The sequence below is a fragment of the Apodemus sylvaticus genome, chromosome 22 (assembly GCF_947179515.1).
Source record: "Apodemus sylvaticus chromosome 22, mApoSyl1.1, whole genome shotgun sequence".
NCBI classification, from domain to species: Eukaryota; Metazoa; Chordata; class Mammalia; order Rodentia; family Muridae; genus Apodemus; species Apodemus sylvaticus.
In genome coordinates, this window is record NC_067493.1 from 18,273,577 (window position 1) to 18,296,079 (window position 22,503).

The 22,503-nt window shown below is 47.1% G+C and overlaps 1 protein-coding gene across 1 annotated transcript in view; it reads right to left on the reverse strand.

The window, feature by feature from the left end:
- Nucleotides 1-22,503, reverse strand: part of Insr (insulin receptor) — a 900,533-nt gene that overhangs the window by 94,824 nt on the left and 783,206 nt on the right. The window lies entirely within an intron of this gene.

Genomic DNA, 22,503 nt, shown 5'->3' on the forward strand with positions numbered 1-22,503 from the left:
GGACTCTTCACAGGGAGTGGCAGCCAGGATCTGGGTTCTGACTTCGCGGCTTAGGAAAACTGCAAGTGCTGCTTAAACGTTCCAAATATTACCTTGACATGAACTCAAGGTGGCCCGTTCTTCACATTCCAGTTTTTCAGGCTGGCACCAGCTTTAGGACGTGGTGGATCCGAACCTTGTCTGCTCCTTTAGGTCACGTGGAATTTTTTTCAAAATTCCAAAGCCCAAAACTTTACCAGGACCAATTAAACCAATTAAACCTTAATTTCTGACAGCAATTATGCTGGTTGGTGTTTTGTCAACTTTCTTTTTGTATCACTGGGTCCTCTAGTGTTTCTTTTCTTTTTTTCTTTTTTTTTGGGGGGGGGTTGTTTTGGTTTGGTTTGGTTTGGTTTGGGCTTTTTTTTTTTTTTTTTTTTTTGGTTTTTTGGATTTTGTTTTTTTTTCGAGATAGGGTTTCTCTGTGTAGCCCTGGCTGGCCTCGAACTCAGTAATCCGCCTGCCTCTGCCTCCCAGAGTGCTGGGATTACAGGCGTGCGCCATCACCACCCAGCTATATTGTGTTGTCTTGATTTAACCTCTGTAATGGCAGAGACTGAAAAATACCGTCTTTGAATCCTTCCTAACAAAGTGGTGTGCATCTGTGAAGGGCTGAGCCGATCTTTCTGTTAGTTGAAGATACCCATGGGAAATCTTAAAGCTTTTTTTTTTAAATTAATATCTTTACTGAAGAAGATTAGAGTGTATTTTATTCTTGTCAAACTACCCCGCATGTAAAAGGACCGATTGGAGGGCTACAGGGGTATCAGCACTTGTTGACAGATCATTCTCTGTGTATTGCTACTGGGATCGCATGCCACGCGTCCCCACCCCCACCTGCACCCCCACCCCCGCTGCTCCTTGTATTTGTGCCTCATGCGCATGTGCACCAATTGCTGCCCAGCTCTTACTTCCAGCCCCTCTCCCCCTTTCTCACTCTCTTGTCTGCTCTACCCCATCAGCGGATGCTCTTCTTCCTGCTCCGGTCTTCTGTCTCTCCTTTTCTGTGAAGGTCAGTTTCTAGAAGATTCTGAGGTTCCACCCCTGTGACTGTTGTTTTCCAAGGACTTTGGTCTCAGTCAAGCAGCCTGGACTTTACTTCATCGGCTTCTTTTTCTCCTCTTAGTTAATAGCCCTGGTTAGACAATGTGGGGCCTGGCTAGGACTCAGGCTCCTGCCCGGCCCTGACATACCAGTCCCCGGTGGGGGGTAGGGCACGGGCGATGGTGAGTCTTGAGGGTCAAAGCAAAAGATGAACAGAGACAGAACCAGCCCAGTAGTGGTAGTGCATGGCTTTAATCCCAGCACAGGAAGCAGAAACAGGTGCAACTCGGAATTCAAAGCCAGTTAGGTCTACAGAGTGAGTTCCAGGACATCCAAGGCTCCACAGAGAAACCCTTTCTCAAAAACGAAAACAAACAAACACCATAGATAGAACTGCCGCATCTCTATTCTAGCTAGTGCATTTCATTTATTAGCCGTCATCCCATGACTTTGTTCTTCACAGAAGTGACCGGAAATCTTTTTCATTCTTGAATTCTGAACGCAACACGGTTTCCAGGGGTAGCCATCAGAAAGGGACTGTTCACAGAGACTTCAGGTCACCCTCAACTCCAGGAAGAAAATCCTGCTACTCAGGTGTTATTCTTTACCCCAAACTATTTGAGATAGCCTCCTGTCTCTGTTTATTTCATCAAGACCTCCCAACCAAGCCGACATCCATAATATCACCAGGTGGCACATATTGAAAGCCCTTACCACCGCACCACAGCCCATAACTGAGGAGGAAGTCCTTTTACTTATTTATTTATTTATTTATTTATTTGGATTTGGTTTTATTCGAGACAGTGTTTCTCTGTGTATCCCTGGCTGTCCTGGAACTCACTCTGTAGACCAGGCTGGCCTCGAACTCAGAAATTCGCCTGCCTCTGCCTCCCAGAGTGCTAGGATTACAGGCATGCGCCACCACTGCCCGGCTGGTTTACTTATTTATATGAGTACACTGTAGCTGTCTTCAGACACACCAGAAGAGAGCATCGGATCCCATTACATATTGTTGTGAGCCACCATGTGATTGCTGAGACTTGAACTCAGATCCTCTGGAAGAGCAGTCGGTGCCCTTAACCACTGAGCCATCTCTCCAGCCCAGCAATCATATTTTTTGAGCCAGCGCTTGAGAGGATAAAGAAGGAGTGGCCATATGGTGGACTGAAAAAAGTTCTGGAATACTAAATGCACACTAAGAGGCCATTGTCATCGGCAAAGTCAGGTGTCTGGTCTTGAGGTGGGTAACTATACTACTGGAAAGGAGAAGGCACATAAATGCTTAGGTGTAATGGTGATTCAGCTGCCCTGCTATAAATCAGAGAGATGTGGGCTTTAAGGTCCTGTGACCTGACTCTGCATCCTAGTTCCCAAATGACCTGAATGAATTAACTAAGTTCTCTGAAATCCATGTTTGCTGTAAATAATGATTATAATGTCTCTGGCCCTCAGTTGTAAGAATTGTATGAAATACAAGGGCAGTGGTGGCACATGCCTTTAATCCCAGCACTTGGGAGGCAGAGGCAGGCGGATTTCTGAGTTCAAGGCCAGCCTGGTCTACAGAGTGAGTTCCAGGACAGCCAGGACTATATAGAGAGACCCTGTCTCGAAAAACCAAAACCAAAACAAAACAAAAAATAAAACCAAAGCTCTGGTTGGGGGCTGGGCAGAGCGATGAATGCCTTCAATCCCAGCAGTCAGAAGGTGGAGGCAGGTGGATCCCTATAGTTTGAGGCCAGCCTGGTCTACATAGCAAGTCCCAGGATAGCCAGGGCTACAGAGACCCTGTCTCATAAACAAAACACCAAACCAAATACAAAAATTAAATGCATGTTGCAAAATAACAACAAAAAAATGTGCGTTGGTTTAAACCACCACTAAGTAAGAGGGGAATTTACCATTTAGCCCAAGAATCATGAAGCACCAAAGTTTTGTACTTCACAAAATAACTCTAGATCAGGTGGCACTGACCACACCGGTAAGAACAGCTGAGCAAGAAGGCCTTCCTTGAACCAGGGGAGACTGACACAGAATTCAGTCATTTTGAAATTTTTATTATGGGCTGGAGAGATGGCTCAGCGGTTAAGAGCGCTGACTGCTCTTCCGGAGGTCCTGAGTTCAAATCCCTGCAACCACATGGTGGCTCACAACCATCTGTAATGAGATCTGATGGCCTCTTCTGGGGTGTCTGAAGACAGCTATGGTGTACTTACATATAATAAATAAATAAATAAATCTCTTTTTAAAAAAAGAAAATTTTATTATTTTATTGGTATGGCTGCGCCTATCTGTGCAAGTGCACATGCAGTGCCCACCAAGGCCAGGAGAGGGCAGCAAATCACCTGGTTAGAGGGTTCTGAACCACCCTGGGTGCTGGGAACTGAACATCTGTCATCAGAAAGGGCAGCCAGTGCTCTTGACCACTGAGCCATCTCTCCAGACAGAATCCAACCATTTTAAGTTTCTAACCAAAACTCCGATATATAACATGCTAAGACTGAGTGTGTCCAGTAGATTTGGGATTGTACACTCTCAGCTATGGTCTGCCCTAGGAAATCTTCAGTGTGTGACCCTGTTTATCCCATAGGGAGCTGGAAACTGAACAGGAGGCTTTATCTGAAAGTGTGCCTTGAACTTAAAGGAGCAGCCATATCTGCCCCCTTTCTTCTCATCTGTGCAGTGGGAAGGTTTCACTGTGTAGCCCTGGCTGGCCTGAAACTCACTCAGTAGACTAGGCTAGCCTGGAACTCGAGAGATCCGCCTGCCTTTGATTCCTGAGTGCTGGAACTCAAGGTGAGTGCGACCACGCCCAGCAACATGATCTTTCTTCTTTTCTGAAGGGAGTGAAGTAGAAAGATCTTTGTGTTGGCTCCAATGGCCACTGCCTGCACGCGACTCAAGTGGCAGTCCCTACCCAGTGCTGGCTCATCTGAGGAGCAGTGGACGCCCCGTCCCACAGCCCCACCCACACAGCGGTTCAAGCTTCATGAGACATCCCAGCGAGTTACTTGATTGTGTACTTCAGCTGCCCCAGGGATAGCAAGGCTCAACTAACCCGCGTGCAGCACAGAGGGAAGTGTGTGGCAGAGGGGACCGCTTCTGAGAAATTAACTCTCAATTGGCACCATGTCTGTGATCTGCGTGTCAGTCAGGAGATACCACGTCAGTCCACAGTTACTGCTGTGGACAAGGCGAGAAATGGTTGGATGGCTGGTGCTAAATAAATCACACAGAGTTAGAAGACAGTGGTTCAAGAAAAAAAGAATCTAGGGCTGGAGAGATGGCTCAGCGGTTATGAGCACTGAGCTCTTTACAGAGGTCCTGAGTTCAAATCCCCACAACCACATGGTGGCTCACAACCATCTGTAATGAGATCTGACGCCCTCTTCTGGTGTGTCTGAAGACAGCTACAGTGTACTTACTTATAATAATAAATAAACCTTTGGGCCGGAAGTGAGCAGGGACTGAGTGAGCAGAGGTCCTAAATTCAATTCCCAGCGACCACATAAAGGCTCACAACCATCTGTACAGCTACAGCGTACTCATATACATAAAATAAAATAAATAGATCTTTTAAAAACAAAAACAAACAAAAAAATCTAACCATTCTGTGCCTGGATTAAGCAAGAGAAATGGGTGGATCCTACCTCCAAAGTGGGAGAAGCCAGGCGGAAACGGGACAAGGACTTCCCAAAGGCCACGTCATGACCAGCTGTGGTCCTACTGTGTGTGCCCCAGTCCTCCTGAAAGCTTGCAAGGTTTCTATCTAGTCACTCAGCAAGGGCAAGCCGCCACTCACGGCCCCTGGCTGTGCGGTCTGCAGCCGCCTTCCCAACTCCACACCCGCTCTTTGACTGTTCCGTGTGGCGTTTGCTTAGCTAGACTCATCTTGCAGATGGCGCTGGTTTGTTTTCCTGCGGCTGTCATAAGCTCTGCAAAGGGTATTATTACCACAAGCCTGGGCTTGATCACGGCTTCCCACTTCAAATCCATTTTAGCTCACAGCAACCAGATTTTGTCTAGAGAGCCAGGCCTAATGGCTCCCTAATTACCTGAGGGGGAAAGGCTCAGGAACACGCAGCCTCCGTCTGCAGCACAGGCAAGGGTTCTGTGTTTGATCACATTTCTCCCGATTGGCCAGCAGAAATGTGCCTGGTGGAGGTGAGCAGGCACCTTTGGGGAGTCCTTGTCCCATTTCTAGCTGGCTTCTTGGCTTGCGTTGGAGGCAGGCTCTGCCCATTTCTCTTCCCTTCCACGGACACCATTTTGGATCCAGTTTACTGTGATCGCGCCTGACCTCAGCCACAGCCAGCACCTACACTAACCCTCTCTGAATCTTTTCATTGTTGCTCAGGGTTCCTTTTCAAACTCCAGCTGTTTGAGAAACCAGCCATCACTGGGATAGAGTCGCAATTCCCTTCTGGTACGAAGGTCTTGCAGAACCTACTAGAATCTCCTCATTTCTTACACTCCCACGGTGTCCCAGTGTGCTTGACTGAACTGCTTGTCTCCATCAGCTACACAGCTGCACAGACCCTGCCAGATGCTGCAGACCCTCTCTATTCAAAGGTTCTACGTTCATGAACTCAACCAGTCACAAACCGAAAAACTGACAGGCATCTTTCCTTGTTGTGATGCCTACACAATCCACAATAGCAACTGTCTGGATACCATAGGCATCGTGCTAGGCATTGCAAGGCATCGAGAGATGTATAGGGTCTGTGCCAATGCCGTGCCATTTTACAGAAAGGACTTTCGGATCTTCCCAGTCAGTACACTTCCTACTCAGCGGTCTGGGTACCAGAGACCACTGTAGCATCTCTCGGTTTGGGTCACTGCCTCCTTCCTCCATCACCTTCCAAAATTTGCAAAAAGCTACCTACCTATCAGACGGTTGCTTGGACTCAAATTTCCCCAGCGATCTATCTCTTCCAGCTAGCCATTGGCGCTGTTGGGGGTGGGGACAGACAGAGGGGGGGTGTCAGATGACAGCAACTGGATCTGGATATGATAATCCGAGAGGGACCTGATTCATACAGCCCTATATAGGATGTATAGGCACTGCCAGGATTCCCTTGGAAGCAAAGAGATGAGAGGACAGTGGATGGGCAATCTGGACTCTTGGCCCAGCTTGCCAAAGGCCAGGCAGGTTTTTAAGCTTGAAGCAGGTTTTCTCCCTGGTGGAATGTTCAGGCCACTGGCCTTGTCTTACCCCAAAGCCAAGAGAAGGGATCGTAGAGGAGCTTTGGGACCAATCATTTCTTGCTGGTCTCGGGGTTAACTTCTGACTCAAGAACCATCTCTCTTCAAAGTGGGGGGAGGAAGCAGGCAGGAGGGGGTGTGTATCCCTCCAGATGTCTGGGTCCCTGTTGAAGACATGTAGGAATGATTCCCGTAAGACTGCGCCTCTCAGCTCTCATTACTGGAATGATTCCAACTCACTGAAAGATCTCGAAAGGACCACGTTTCCCAACAGCTGGGTTTTACAGGCTGGCCTCAAACTCAGAAATCCGCCTGCTTTTGCCTCCCAGAGGGTTGGGATTACAGGCCTGAGCCACCACAGCCCGGCTACAGTGTATCTTCTAAAACAGGGCTTTGAGCAGATGTAGAGACAGCGGCAGGCTCGTCCTTGGGCCCACCTTCTCTCCCAGAGGGAAAAGGAATCTAAAAGGAGAGGGGATGCTGTCTTTCAGCTGCAGCTGGAACAGAATGTTCCGCCTGAAATTTTTGTGTTCTAATTCTTCAGACCTTGGGGTCAAGAAACCTCCTCCGTAGGTCGTAGGGAGCAGAGAGAAGGCAGGCCCTGCAGAGGCCAGGCCCTTTCTTAATCACCTTACCCTTCTATCCCTACAATCACCGGCTCTCCTTAGGAACCAAAACTATAGCACTTGCATTATCCTGAGGGTGCGTAACCTTTTCTCGGGGGGGGGGGGGGCTGCAAGCACGTGTACCCACTGGCATGTATGGGACTGTTGCGTGTCCAGCCACTTTATATAGTTCAGGGAGTGGAGTCTTGTAAACAGGCAACAGGCAGTGGAGCCCTCACATGTGTATACATGTGCATAGGTGGCATCCCGAGGGTCTAACTGCCTTTAAAAAAAAATTTATTAGCCGGGCGGTGGTGGCGCATGCCTTTAATCCCAGCACTCTGGGAGGCAGAGGCAGGCGGATTTCTGAGTTCGGGACCAGCCTGGTCTACAGAGTGAGTTCCAGGACAGCCAAGGCTATACAGAGAAACCCTGTCTCAGAAAAAAACAAAAACAACAAAAAAGATTTATTTATGATATATAAGTATACTGTAGTTATCTTCAGACACCCCAGAAGAGGGCGTCAGATCTCATTACGGATGGTTGTGAGGCACCATGTGGTTGCTGGGATTTGAACTCAGGACCTCTGGAAGAGCAGTCAGTGCTCTTAACTGCTGAGCCACCTCTCCAGTCCCTAAGTGCCTTTTAAACGGACTTGAAATCAGTTTCCCTGTCTCTCATAGACATGCCCCTTCTCTGATACAAAACGTGATCAACTGGGGGTCAGGCGACCTGGAATTAGGTTCTTGGTGCTACTTCTCAGCTATGGACCTCGGCAATCTACTCATTTTGTCTGTCTCTCGGTTGGTTGCCCCACCTAAAACAAATGAATCTCCAAATAGAAATGTATGCATTTTTTTTTTTTTTGAGACAGGGTTTCTCGGTGTAGCCCTGGCTGTCCTGGAACTCACTCTGTAGACCAGGCTGGCCTCGAACTCAGAATGTATGCAAGACATTAAGCTCTGGGAAAACAAGCGGGGGAACCAAATGGCTCCAGCCCTTGCCAAAGGGGCAGCACGCCGGCCCTGTTTAATCTGGGATGGGGAAGAGTCAGGGGCCATCAGGTATTCAAGGGACAGGGAAGGAAGGAGTGGATTTCACTCAGCAAGGAAAAGAGGTGGAAATCGCTCCTTCCAACCGACTTGTTTTGATGTTGTCCTGACATGAGCCTATGTTGTTTCTGAAGGAAGAAAAGAAAATTATAACAGTGCCATCTTGTGGTGAGACAAAACTCACACGCGTTCCCATCGCACTTCTTTATTGGATTTTATATGACATTAGCAGGTGTAAATAAATTGCATGCTATTACACCCTCAATTCCTCCCATATGGTCGGGCAGGATTTTAAAGTGGTCAGCAAATGTTGACAGCCATCTATCCTGGTCCCACGAACACATTTACCACAAGTAATTACCTTAACTACCTGATAAAAATGTCATTGGCACGTTGTAACGCTAGCTATTGTCTGAAAAGACTTTGACTGACAGTTTCTTATGTTGGTTCTCCGGTTATCTTTATAGGCACATAATCAAATCCAAATTTGATCATTATTTTATGATTTGATTAAAGCAAACAGCTAAACTGTGTAATCGTCATCCAAATAGATGTATTCTTTGCTTCATTGATGGGCTTCGGATTTTTATATCATTAGAAGACAATAACCAATTAGTCTGATTGCTTTGTGGTGTTGCCAAATGGCGGGGAACCACGCCCACCCTTCTTATGAATGTAACTCATCAGCAGGACTCCACAGGCTCTGAAATATCAATCTGTGTGCTCTCAGGGTTCCTGTTGCTCCTCCAGGAGCGCTCATCATTTCCTGTAAGCCTTTCATTGCTTTACAAACAGGCGACACAAGCTGGGTTCCGTGAACCATGTCGAGCATGCCCGCCTGCCCGCCCGCCTGCCTGGGGTCGGGTTGGCAGAGTCTGAATGGCGAAGCGGCAGCTGCCTGAGCCCCTGTGGCTGCGGCTCCTCACGGTCCTATGAGCTGCGGAGCCAGGCTGTTAAAAACAACTTGAACAATGCGAAGCTCCTTGGGGTCGCTTCAGCTGTGAGTAGCGACTTAGTAAAGTAGCATGTGCCTTTTACATAGACCTCAGTCTTCAAATCGGCAAACAGCCTTCTGTGTAAGCTGGGCACACAGTCTCCTCCTGTGTACCTGTGATAAAAGACACCTCAAAAAGTGTGACAATTGAGCCCGGAGAGAGGACTCAGCGGTAAAGAGGTTTTGCTGCTAGAGCCTAGGATACAGATTCCATTCCCAGCGCCCACACCGTGGCTCACTCCATCTCCAGTTCCAGAGGATCTGATGCCCTCTTCTGGCCGCTACAGGCACTGCACTCAAGTGATGCACAGACAAACATACAAGCAGAACACCCATTCACATTAAGTTTCCTTAAAAAAATTTTTTTTAATATGACAATTTTTTAGAGTCTTTCTCCCTCTGCTTAAAGGGTTGTCTGGAATTTTATTAATGTAAGTGATTCCTCAGGCTGGAGAGATGTCTCAGCGGTTAAGAGCGCAGACTGCTCTTCTGAAGGTGAGTTCAAATTCCAGCAACCACAGGGTGGCTCACACCATCCGTAATGAGATTTGATGCCCTTTTCTGGGGTGTCTGAAGACAGCTACAGCGAGCAAGCAGGGACCGAGCAAGAAGGAAAACTGTCTGAAGACAGCTACAGTGTACTTACATATAATAAATGGATACATCTTTTAAAAAATTTTTTAAATGTAAGTGATTTCTCAACCCCCTCCCCAGTTCTGGGGCTCAGGGACCTTTTCAACCCGTGGTAGTGAAGGCCAGGCCTCCAAACCGCAAACTACAAAATAGTAAGTCCTCAGTGTGGCGTCGATGCGATGCTTCCGGTAGTAGCAGACTCAAGTTATGCCTTCGGTTATTTATTTGAAAGGCTAAGATATTTCTTTGAAAGGCTAAGGTGGGATCAGATTAATTTCTAAAGCCCAGTTCCCCACGTCCTGAAAGCAATCCGTATTTATTATCCACACCCATCCAGACCCCCAGCCCCACCCCTGAGGCAACTTGATCTTTGCCCACAAGGCCGGCCCGGCCGGGCCTCAGCCCTGGACCCATATGGTCCTCTGGGCTCGCTGACTTCCTGTAGGGCGTGCTTAAGCACCTAGGTACAGGCTCCCGGCTCCACTGTCCTCATGCTGGTTCCACCCATGCCGTGTAACACCTGTGCCTCCTTAGCAAGAGGGAAAGCGCCGTGGGACGGGCGCAGCAGGGCAGGTGACAGCGCCCTTTCGTTTGCTCAGTAAATGCTCGCCACAGTGGACTTATCCAATTAAAGAAAAGAGACAGAGATGGGAGGGAGCGGGCGGACAGGACGCAGCACTTCCTGGATGCAGACATCCAGGTCCTAGGTCCTAGCGCCCAGACATCTGAGGTGAGAGACCACATCAACATCGGAGGTTGTTAGCTGCGAGACTCACAGTCTTCTGCTCTCCTGTGCTCTGCCCTCCGTGAATTTGTGAGCGTTCAGCTGATTTGACAGGAACCATGGGAAGTGGTGTCTCCAGACATCTAGCCATCCTCACCCAATATCCAACATTTATCCCAGACACTTCCCGAGGCTCCTGATGTGACCTGCCACCCTGACCTCAGTGCAGCAGGAAGCTAAGGGGACATTGCTGCCAATTCCAAATTACCCTTCGCAAACACCGATGCCTTTACAGGGCAAACACCACCCAGTTCTCCAGCTATGAGATCGAGAAAGAACTTTACCCACCATTAATGTTTTACAACCTTTCTCAAAAAGTGTCACCTTTTAACCCCTGAGACCAAGGAGGGACTGTTTCCCGGTGGGTTCTGGGTACTGATTGCTACCTCTGTCACCATGTTCCTTTCATCTGCAGAAATGAACAGCTTTCTTTCTTTCTTTTTTTTTTTTTTTTCTTTTCTTCTGGAGACAGGACTTCTCTGTGTAGCCCTGGCTGTCCTGGAACTCACTCTGTAGACCAGGCTGGCCTCGAACCCACAGGAATCCACTTGTGCTGGGATTAAGGCATGTGCCCTCACTGCCCAGGTAGACTCTTTCAAGCACATGAGAAAGCTAACCTTCACTTTGACTTTTTTTTTTAATATTTCTTTATTATTATATGTAAGTACACTGTAGCTGTCTTTAGACACACCAGAAGAGGGTGTCAGATCTCATTACAGATGGTTGTGAGCCACCATGTGGTTGCTGGGATTTGAACTCAGGACCTTCGGGAGAGCAGTCAGTGTTCTTAACCGCTGAGCCATCTCTCCAGCCCCCTCACCTTGCCTTTCTAGAGCTGTACCAACCAGCCACTTGGCCTTCATCTGGAGTGGCTAGTGTTCCAAGCTCTGCCAAGCCTGCAACAGAGCCTGGCCTGTACGGTAGTAAGGCAAGGAAACTCACTTTTGTCTCAGAGATGAGTGGAGTTGGGCAGGCTTGTCCAGGGGGGAACAGCAGAGGTTCTGAGGTTGACCCAGTCCATGTGCCAGCTGGCCCTCCGAAGGGCATGAGGCTTCACGAATGGTGTAAATGAAACCAAGCTGGATCTACAGGGAGACAGCAAGGACTCAGCAGAATTCCAGAGCCTAGCCTACCTCCCTGGACACTCAGCCCGACTTAAACAGTGTCTCTACGTAAGTGACAAGCAGTGCTAACAGCTTCATTTTTATAGCTAAGCCGTGTCTAGTTATTTGTGACCTAAGAAGTGAGATATTAGGAGGTATGATTAATAATTCACACACTTGGGGCTGGAGAGATGGCTCAGCAGTTAAGAGCACTGACTGCTCTTCCAGAGGTTCTGAGTTCAAATCCCAGCAACCACATGGTGGCTTACAATCATCTGTAATGGGTTCAGATGCTCTTCTCTGGTGTGTCTGAAGACAGCTACAATGTGCTCATATAAATAAAATAAATAACTCTTTAAAAAAAAAAAAACAATTCACACACTAAAATTAGGCAGAAATAAGACCGACTGAGAGGACTCAGGGTTAGGGCTGGGTTCCTTCCCCGGAGGCCTGCTGGCTGCGTCTGGACTGCACTGCATAGCATAGTTAGAATTCCTGTAACTAAGCTTTGGGGAGGGGGGACACTTTGTTATCGCTGTTGTCTTTACAGTCACAGATATTCTTGGGTTGTGTTTGTTTTGTTTTGTTTTGTTTTTAAGTTTAACTTCCTGTTGTGCATGTTGTGTATGTTGTGTATGTGACGTCTCTGTAGTTTGGTGGGATTGTTTGCTTGGTTCGTGGTTACTGTATTTCAGAATCCGCCTGTACCATTTTAGTGGCTTCGCCTTAACGTACAAATGTGTGACTCACGTGGGCACCGTCTGTGCCCCTTGTTTCTAAGTCACACACACTGTGTGGGCACATGTGCGTGCATGCATGTGTGCTCAGGTGCATGGGAGGGAGAGAATGAGAAAAGAGAGAGACAGAGACAGAGACTGATGCAGAGAGACCATATAGCTTTCGGCTTGTCACGTGTGTGTGTGTGTGTGTGTGTGTGTGTGTGTGTGCACCACCTGACAGCTTTGAGGAGCTGGTTCTTTCCTTCCACTTTTATGTGAGTTCCAGGTTTGAACTCAGGTCTCCATCAAGTGTCAAGTATCTTTACCTACATCGCTGGCCTCAGTGTTAAAAAAGATTATGGGCATGTGTATGTGCAAGTGCGTTGGTTGAGAAGGTGTTAGGTCTCACTGAGATGGAGTTTCACGTATGTACAGGATGCCCAGTGTATTCGCTGGGGACTGGATTCTGAAGTCTGGTTCTCACTGAGCAGGGGCACTCTTGACTGCAGAACCATCTCTTTAGCCCTGGGTTATAATATACAGACACACATAGCTTGATAAACAGCGATTCTGTTTAATACTCAATGCAGAAAATTCCTGCAGAGTCTTTCTAACCTGTTAGCCAGCTCTGGGGTAGCACACAGTGAGCCTGTGACAGAAAAAGAAAGAAAGAAAGAAAGAAAGAAAGAAAGAAAGAAAGAAAGAAAGAAAGAAAGAAAGAAAGAAAGAAAGAAAGAAAGAAAGAAAGAAAGAAAGAAAGAAAGGAAGGAAGGAAGGAAGGAAGGAAGGAAGGAAGGAAGGAAGGAAGGAAGGAAGAAAGAAAGAAAGAAAGAAAGAAAGAAAGAAAGAAAGAAAGAAAGAAAGAAAGAAAGAAAAAGAAAGAAACAAAGAAACAACAAAGAAACAAAGAAAAAAAGAAAGATTTCCCGTCCCAGTGTCCCTGCCTTGGTAACTTAACCAGCCGAGCCGGGCTCAAGTCTCCACTGCCTCTGTCATGGTTACATGGTGAGATGTGGGCTTTGTGTAGCCCGTGTGCAGCTGAGATGGGCCCGGGCTGGTCCCAGCTTCAGCCGGTCCTGGGGGGACTCGCAGCCCCTTCCGGAGAAAAAGGCAAGCAAGCAGCAGCTTGGAAAATTAGGAAGCGTGGTAGCCAGGGCTATAAAAATCTGCCCCGGGTGACTTCCCTAGAAACAAGGTGTGGGCTTTAAATGGTGTTTTATTTTCTCTCCCTGAAGAATCTTAACCCCAAACTTTAATTATCAGTCATAAAACTCCAATTCCAGTTTCAAAGCTATTGCCAAAATGCACACATCTAAATCACACATTTATTGACTTTATTCCTTGACTAAAAGTCCTCCTCACCCCTCCCCTGTGTAAGAAAAAAGAATGTTTCTGTCTTATTAGTCAATGGATTCCCACCACCATACCATCATTTATTTATTTATTTATTTATTTATTTATTTATTTATTTATTTGGATTCGGTTTTTTCGAGACAGGGTTTCTCTGTGTAGCCCTGGCTGTTCTGGAACTCACTCTGTAGACCAGGCTGACCTCGAACTCAGAAATCCGCCTGCCTCTGCCTCCGAAGTGCTGGGATTACAGGCGTGCGCCACCACCGCCCGGCAGTCAAACCACCTTTTAAAAAGCTATTTATCTCATGTGTGTGGATGTTTTGCCCATTGTATGTCTATGCGTCGTGTGTGTACAGTACCCGCACAGGACAGAATAGGCTGCTGGATCTTCTGGGACTGGAGTTACAAATGGCTGTGAGCTTCTTGGTGGTTGCTAGGGAACCGAACCCAGGTCCTCTGCAAGAGCCGCCAGTGCTCTAACCACTGGACCACCTCTCCAGTCCTGCAGTCACCTTTTAATCAAAGCGGGTCTTTGTGTCTTTCAAAAGAGGAAGAGGTTCTCCATGTTCAAAACCATAACAAGGTATGGCACATCCCCTCAACTCCCACTTCCAAGGGCTTGTACGTTGGCAGGAATTTGAGTCCTTCTGATGGAAAATGTTCTAGATCCGTCCCAGGTTCTAGCTCGTACTGTGTGCTGTTCCCCATCAGACTCTAGAATTCTTTTCTCAGAAGATCTTGTACCTGTGGTCTCCTACGGAGAACAAGCTATTTGAATATTTAAACATTTTAAGATGATTAACTTAGGAGCTATCCCGGGCTGCTAGACTCAAAACCCCCCTTTGTAAGACACAACAGGACAGACAATCCACTAGATTTTAAATGCTGGTGTGAACAGCAGCAAGCCAAGGGACAGTTGTTCCTGACCTAAGAATCCCTCCACCAAATGCAGACACACTCGGCCCCCCCCCCCCCGAAACAGCAGACAGATAGAAACAACCCTCCTCTATAATGTAGGGGAAACCGCTGCCTAAGGATCCAACAATCTGGCTTCCAGGAGAAATAGGAGGACCGAGTCTGCAGGCAGCTGAGAAACTGACAGGAGCCTACTGTCCTGGGAGAGCTGTCAGCACCAGCATTTGCATACAATTTACATACATGCAAGCCAATTTTTTAGCATCTATGTTCAAACCAAGTTTGTTTTTAAAGATTTATTTATTTATTATCTATGAGTACACTGTAGCTGTCTCCAGACACCAGAAGAGGGTGTCAGATCCCATTACAGATGGTTGTGAGCTACCATGTGATTGTGGGGATTTGAACTCAGGACCTCTGGAAGAGCACTCAGTGCTCTTAACCACTGAGCCATCTCTCCAGCCCTGTTTGGGTTTTTGTTTGTTTGTTTTTGTTTTTAAGCACGATCTCACTTTATAGCCCAAATTAGCCTCGCATTTGTGATCCTCCTGCCTCAGCCTGCTGAAGGTATATTTCTCCTTCTGCAGGAGGGAGCAATGCTTGCCAGGCCTTCAGTAAGTTCTACGGCTCTTCCACTTCCAGTAAGCCCAGCTGTCAAACTGGCTCCTGTTGGGACGGCGGGGTATGGGCACCGCTGGGCACACAACTCCTAGCTTTGAATTTTGCCCACAGTTCTTGGAACTGTCCCGTCTGACTGACCGCTCCATCCCCGTGGTTTATAGACATCCTGACAACGCACTCAGTCTTCTCCTGTCTCCGAGACCAGCAAATCAAGGCCCGTGAGCCTTCCTTCTCACGCTGCCAATTCCGTCCTGCTCCAGGTCCCATGTGTAAGCAAGGTGGGGCAGAACTCTCTAAGCAACAGACATAAAAGTGGCTGTCGGAACCAAAGGCTTACCCAGGAACTGGTATTTTCTCGGTGTGTCCCAGTGTTCACCCCAGATGAAGTGGAAGAGAGTCTCTTTCCGCAAAGGCCCTCATGAGAATTTTGGGGAGATTAGCTATGAAGTTAGAATGGTCATCTCACACAGCAAACGCCGGAAGAGAAAATTGTCCTCTGAATATAAGCTCAAGGTTATAGACAGTTGACAAAAACTGCTGAAAAAATAAGCTGTCATTTACAGAGCCCCGCCCTTATTTTGTCCAAACTTCGCCTCTGAAGATAAACTTATATACAGCAGCCCAAATTGATAAAAGCTGGAGGAAAACACCAGAAACTTCTGCAACTTCTGCTCCACCTGGAAATGGCAGAGATGCAGAAGAGGTAGGTGCCCACACTCCAGGGTGTTGCTTTACGACAGATTTAGGTTAAGCCTGGCATGGCAACACATACCTGTAATCCTAGCACTTGGGAAGCTGAGGCAGGAGGATTTGGGGTTTGAAGCCAGCCTGAGTTACCCCTAAGACCCTGTCTCAAAATATCAAAGCTAAATGCAATGCTTTTGTTGTTGACCTATTTGGATCAGTAGAGTAAAATTATATCAGCCTGTACCATCCATGAAATCACTGGCCTAAAGGTGGTGCAGACCTTGAACAGTCTAGTAAGTTCTAGGCCAGCCTGGTCTATACAGTGAGTTCCAGGACAGTCAGGACTACATAGAAAGACCTTGATTAATAGTAACAACAACAACAACAACAACAACAACAATAGCAACAACCAGAAGAAGACTAGCAGTAGTAGTAGGTTTAGTTAAATATTATTTGAATCATGTTTCCCATAAAGCTCTAGTAATTTCAAAGGTGTAATTTCCCTGATTATTGCATAGAAATATAACAGCTAACAAACATTTTAGTGGCTATCATTCATTCTTCCAAATAAAAGAGTTCCTATTTACAGGCAAACCAAACTCTGGCTCATGGCCTCTGTTTGGTCCCTCTGCGGGTGCATTGACCCTCCTTGCTCAAGAATGTTGATTTCCCAACGAGGAGGAGACAGGCTTTCGCATGTGCCTCTTGTCAACTCCAAGTTAAAGATGCCTGGGTTAAAAAGAGGGGCTCGTGCCCGGCGGTGGTGGTGCACGCCTGTAATCCCAGCACTCTGGGAGGCAGAGGCAGGTGGATTTCTGAGTTCGAGGCCAGCCTGGTCTACAAAGTGAGTTCCAGGACAGCCAGGGCTATACAGAGAAACCCTGTCTTGAAAAAACCAAATCTAAAAAAAAAAAAAAAAAAAAAAAAAAAAAGAGGGGCTCGTGGTGGCCCAGCCTGTGCTATCATTGGCTCCCCACCACTCTGAGCCCCTCCCCCAACCCCCTAGATCAGTCACAGCACTGATGCTGGAGGCAGCTGCTCTGGGGAGCCTGTCAGGTACAAGTAGCAAGTGTAGGCCACACGTTGACTATCATGGAAGCCATTCTTAACCTTCTGGACCTTGCTTTTATCAGCTGCGTAAAAAGGACAATTCTGCTGGTTTGATAGGGCTGTTGGAGGACATAAAGGAGATAACCACGTAAGAAAATAAACATTGCTGATGTGAATGGTGTTTGACCTATTTGGATCAGTAGAGTAAATTATATCAGTCTATACCAGCCATGAAATCACTGGTCTAAAGTCCAAAGAAAAACAATCCTCCACTTCAGTTCCTGTGTAATAGCTTCTGGAAAGTTCTCAGCCTCTGATTGTGTGGGCTTGCCAGTGCACAGAGTGGTCCTCCACTGTCTTGGACTCCTGCACTGTTGTTGTTGTTAATTTATGTATATGGGTGTTTTGGTTGCATGCATGTCTCTTCTCCATATGTATGTAGTGTCCATGGAGGCCAGAAGAAGGCATGGAATCTCCTAGAACTGGAGTCACAGAGAGCCGTGAGCCAACATGTGGGTGCTGGGAATCAAACCTGGGTCCTCTGAAAGAGCAGCCAGTGCCCTTAGCCACTGAGTCATTTCTTCAGCCCTGCAAGACTGCGGCTCTCCAAATACCATTTCACATACTTAGAGTTTGAGGCCTGGAAGTGTTTTGAATGACTATAAGGAAGTACCCTGGTGTTGATAATCCTGTGATGGCTTTATTGATGGCTCGATAAAGAAAGCCCTTAGGCTTCTGGTCCCACATCTGTAATTTGGAGTAGCTCCTAAGTGGCTTTCAGAGGACCTTCAGAGGCTGGGAGGAGCCTTGGGAAAAATGTCCTCTGTCTACTCCTTGGCCTGGTCTCCAGCCAGGAATTTCAAGTCCACGAGGATCACGTAATTCGATTTGAGATGCTTACATTCCTTTAACTCTCTGATAAAGGAAACATTCGATAGAAAGATTGTGATTGCGGGAAGGTGGCATTGGTAATTGCTGGTAAGATAAAGAACTTTAGGATTCTGTGGGGATGGAGCGAGAGATGGTTCGGGAGATAAGAAACTTGCTGCTCTTACAGAGGACCAGGGTTTGGTTTCCAGTACCTACAAGGACACTTACAAATGTCTGTAGTTCCAGTTCCAGGGGATCCACTGCCCTCTTCCAGATTCCTCAAGTAAGAACAGGTATACATCTGTGAGTTCAAGGCTAACCTGGCCTACATATTTCCAAGATACCCAGGACTACATAAGAGACTTTGTCTCGAAGAAGAAGAAGGTGGAGGAGGAGTAGGAGGAGAAGGAGGAGGAGAAAAAGGAGGAGGAGGAAGAGGAGGAGGAAGAGGAAGAGGGGGGAAGAAGAGGAAGAGGAGGAGAAAGAGGAAGAGGAGGAGGAAGAGGAGGAGGACGGATTTTAGGGGGTCTAACAGCTGAGTGTCTCACGCAGATGTTTGTATATGTGCATAATTAATCAGTAGAGAAAAGGAATTGTGGGGAAAAAGACAGGAAGACGTGCTTTGAGGAGTGAGAAAGATAAAACTATGGGGTAAAAATTAAGTCACCTTTGCTGGTTCCCAACACTGAACGAGTCCAGGTGAATCACCAACATTTTATTTTTTTCACCTCGGTCTTTAATCATCTCCAATTTGCCCTTACGTTTGTCTTCACCAAAGGAGCGTGTGCTAGCGACTTCCTCATGCGAGGGCGATTTAACCCCATGAATGCTGATGGTAACAACAACCGCAAATGCAGTAACGATGTGGTTGGGTGACCATTTAGGGGGACTTCATTATGGGGCTCTGCCTGGCCCTGGCTATAAAGGATGCAGGGTCTTTAGGATGCTCCCTTTGCCTCTTCTAATCGTATAGTCTCCCCCAGAGATGAGTATAAAGATGTATAACTCAAAATCAAGGAGGAAGAAATGGAAGCACGGGCGTGGCGCACACGGTTAGTACAGCCAAGCGTCCAAAGAGGGCTCACCTCCCAACACCAAGTGCAGCCACTCAACAGTGGTAGATGACAATCAGCCACACGGGAGCATTTACTCCACGGGAATGGCCTACACTACAAATCAGACCTTATTCCCACAAACGTGATTGAGATGTAAGTTTAGAGTCTGCCCTCTCCTGACATCTTTCTATCAGTTTGGGGTTTGCTTCCCAGACTCAACTGTGGCTGAGGGACATGACATTGGGACAAGATTTTGGAGCACTTATCACACACACACACACACACACACCACTCGCTCCCAAGTGTACAGGCTGACATGTCTGTCACTGGCATCAAATCTAAGAGCAGACACAAAATCTTGTACAAGCTCAGCATTGCAGACATGGAAAATCTCCCTAGCCTGTGCGGTTTGCTATTTGACTTAACCTAAATGATCAAAAATCACTAAAATGTGCTCTTTAGAGGCAACTGGGTGGGTGGATGTTTACGAAAAGATAATGAACGGGTGCCCGCAGTCTCTACCAGCTTCCTCTCGCTGTAAGCATGTATATATGGCCTTTAAAATCATTATTGAACCATCAAGGGTTTATAGAAAGACATTCACAGTCCAATAAGACTTTTTGTGTGTGTGTTTTGTAGTTACACATAAAATCGTGAATGAAAACGTGGGAAGAATGGAATGAGCTATACCTGTGCTATGGGAAGTGGCGCCTGCTTATGCCGTGTCCTATAAGGGATGGTTTGAAGCCAGCCGGAGTGGTTGGTCAGATTACTAAAACCAAAGCGTTCTTGTGATGCACCCACATTTGACTTTGACGACTTTTTCAAAGTCAAAAGAGGCATTCTCGTGGAACAATAAAACGTCATCGCAGAAGCAGAGAGTTCTCGCGTGCTCTACGTCTGGGAAGGGGCCGTACACCCGTCTACTTCTTCCCCGAGTGTCTTTTTCAATTCGAATCACTTGCAACTCACAAAATGTAATCTAACGAGTTACTTTAAATGTCCAGGAGGCAACTGATAACTTGGCAGTATATAAACATTACCAGACAATTTAAATTGGGATATTAAAAATATTCAACCAGCTTGAATAGTACATCACCCCCTCTAAGGCTGCAGGGACATCATGAAAATCAAGAATTGGAGGGTCTCCGGGAGATGGTGTTTGTGCCTTTAATGGCAGCACTCAAGAGGCAGGGCAAACAGATATCTGAGTTCGAGGCCAGCCTGGTCTCCAGAGTGAGCTCCAGGACAGCCAGGGCTACACAGAGAATACTTAGTCTGGTTTTTTGGATTTTTTTTTCCCGAGACAGGGTTTCTCTGTAGAGCCCTGGCTGTCCTGGAACTCACACTGTAGACCAGGTTGGCCTCGAACTCAGAAATCCGCCTGCCTCTGCCTCCCAGAGTGCTGGGATTACAGGCGTGCACGACCACCGCCCGGCTAGAATACTTAGTCTGAAAAACCAAAACAAATCAGAAAAAGAATTGGCAGGGGGAACAAGGGCTATGAGTACTGACGTGGCACAGCCATTGCACACAGGAGCCCTCACCAGCTGTGGTTACCTATATAAGACCTGCTTCCTGGCACTCTCTGCTGTGGAGATAGCTCGCTCCATCAGCAAAGTGCTCACTGCATGGGCATAAGGACCTGGCATAAGGACCTGGCATAAGGACCTGGCATAAGGACCTGGCATAAGGACCTGGCATAAGGACCTGGCAGATCCTTATTTGGCTCTGGGTATAAGGACCTGGCGTCGGATCCCCAGCACCCATGTAAAAGCCAGACACGCTAGTGCACATTAGAAATCCAAGCAGTGAGGAGGTGGAGACAGGAGGATAGATGGGGCCCCAGGTTCAGTGGGCAATCTTCTAGGGCATAGCTTTGGGCCCTAACAGTGGCCTACTACTGCTCCACCTGAGCATCGTGCTGTCCCTGGGTCCTTGCCTGAGTCTCTTTTGCTCTGTGTTTGAGATTCCTCAGATACCTTGTGCTCTATCAGGCTTGGCTAGGTGTGGGGACCCACCTTCTGCCTTAAGGGAATCCAGTTCCCCACCAGTTCTCCCTGTAGCAGTGTCTCGAAGGGTCACAGGAGCCACCACAGAGTTCCATAGCTGCAGAGAACAGAAAGACGTGGTGACAGTTCTGAGCTCACGGTTTCGCTACACGCCTGTCATTCACCAACCAAGCCAAGAAATGAGACATTTCCACAGGTCTGAATGTCTCTCCCCCGTGCAGTTCCCCTCCCTGCTGGGACAGCCCCTCTCCTGCTTTCCTGACAACTATCTCATTGTCTTATATGTTTCTGTTTCTTCTGCTGGCCATTGTGATTTTTCTTCTGGCACCTTTGTCCTAGTAACCTAGTATCTAAATAGCGTGCTCACTGGCATCGCTTTCCGTGAGCCTTATTAGCATTCCACTACTAAGCTTATTCATCTTAAAACTGAGGGATTTACCCAAGACCATAACAGTCAGCAATGGGTGAATCCAATTAACTGCCAATGGACAGTGCCAAGCTGCAAGACTGGGGGTCAGTTTAATGGAAAGGGCTCACGAAAGATGTGTCGCCAAAGCTGAAGACAAGACTTAAGGGTAAAGAGAGAGTAATGCTCTTGCAGAGAATATGATTTCAAGTCACCACATCCACGGGAGTTAACCAGTTAGCTCTAGGGGATCTGATGCCCTCTTCTGGCCTCGTAGAGCAACTGTGTTCACATGTACAGACTCACACATAGACACATAGACCACAATAAGCCGGGCAGTGGTGGCACACGCCTGTAATCCCAGCACTTGGGAGGCAGAGGCAGGTGGATTTCTGAGTGCGAGGCCAGCCTGGTCTACAGAGTGAGTTCCAGGACAGCCAGGGCTACACAGAGAAACCCTGTCTCAAAAAAAACAAAACAAAACAAAACAAAACAACAACAACAAAAAACACCCCAAAACATACACCACAATATTTTTAAATATATAAAAAAGAGATCCGGGCTGGAGAGATAACTCAGTGGTTAAGAGCACCGACTGAGTTCAAATCCCAGCAACTACATGGTGGCTCACAACCATCCGTAATGAGATCTGTTGGAATGTTTGAAGACAGCTACAGTGTACTTACATATAATAAATAAATAAATCTTGAGAGAGAGAGAGAGAGAGAGAGAGAGAGAGATATGCTGCTTACAATCTAGAATATTTATCTTTAAAAAATACATTGTAGCTGGTGATGGTGGATCTCTGCCCAGCCTGGTCTACAGAACAAGTTTCAGAACAACCAGGGCTACACAGAGAAAGAAACTGTGTCTCAAAAGACCATGAACAAACCAATAAGCAATACATTGCATAAATAATAAAGACCCTCTATAAGAGGGACATTTGGGTCAGCTTTGAGAGTTTAAAGACTTGCATTACTTTTAATTTGCTCTCTCTGATTTGTGCTTGTGGTTCAAGATGTGCACCCTCACCTTCATGCTACACACACACACACACACACACATACATGCGCGCGTGTACAAATCACTACAAATCACATAGGCATGGTGCCAGCATATGATTAGACATACACATTATTTGCAACAGCAAAAATCTGGAAGTGATTCAAAGGACCACCAATAAACTAACTAAATGATAGTGTTTTAGACCAAGCATCTGTAAGAGAATGAGGGTTAGGCCTGTGCACCAGTGGTGTGGAGATCTGGGACTTGTTGCTAGCACAAAAACATAGGGAAACCACCACTGCCGGGCTCCATTTTGTTTTTTAAGACAGGGTTTCTCTCTGTAGCCCTGGCTGT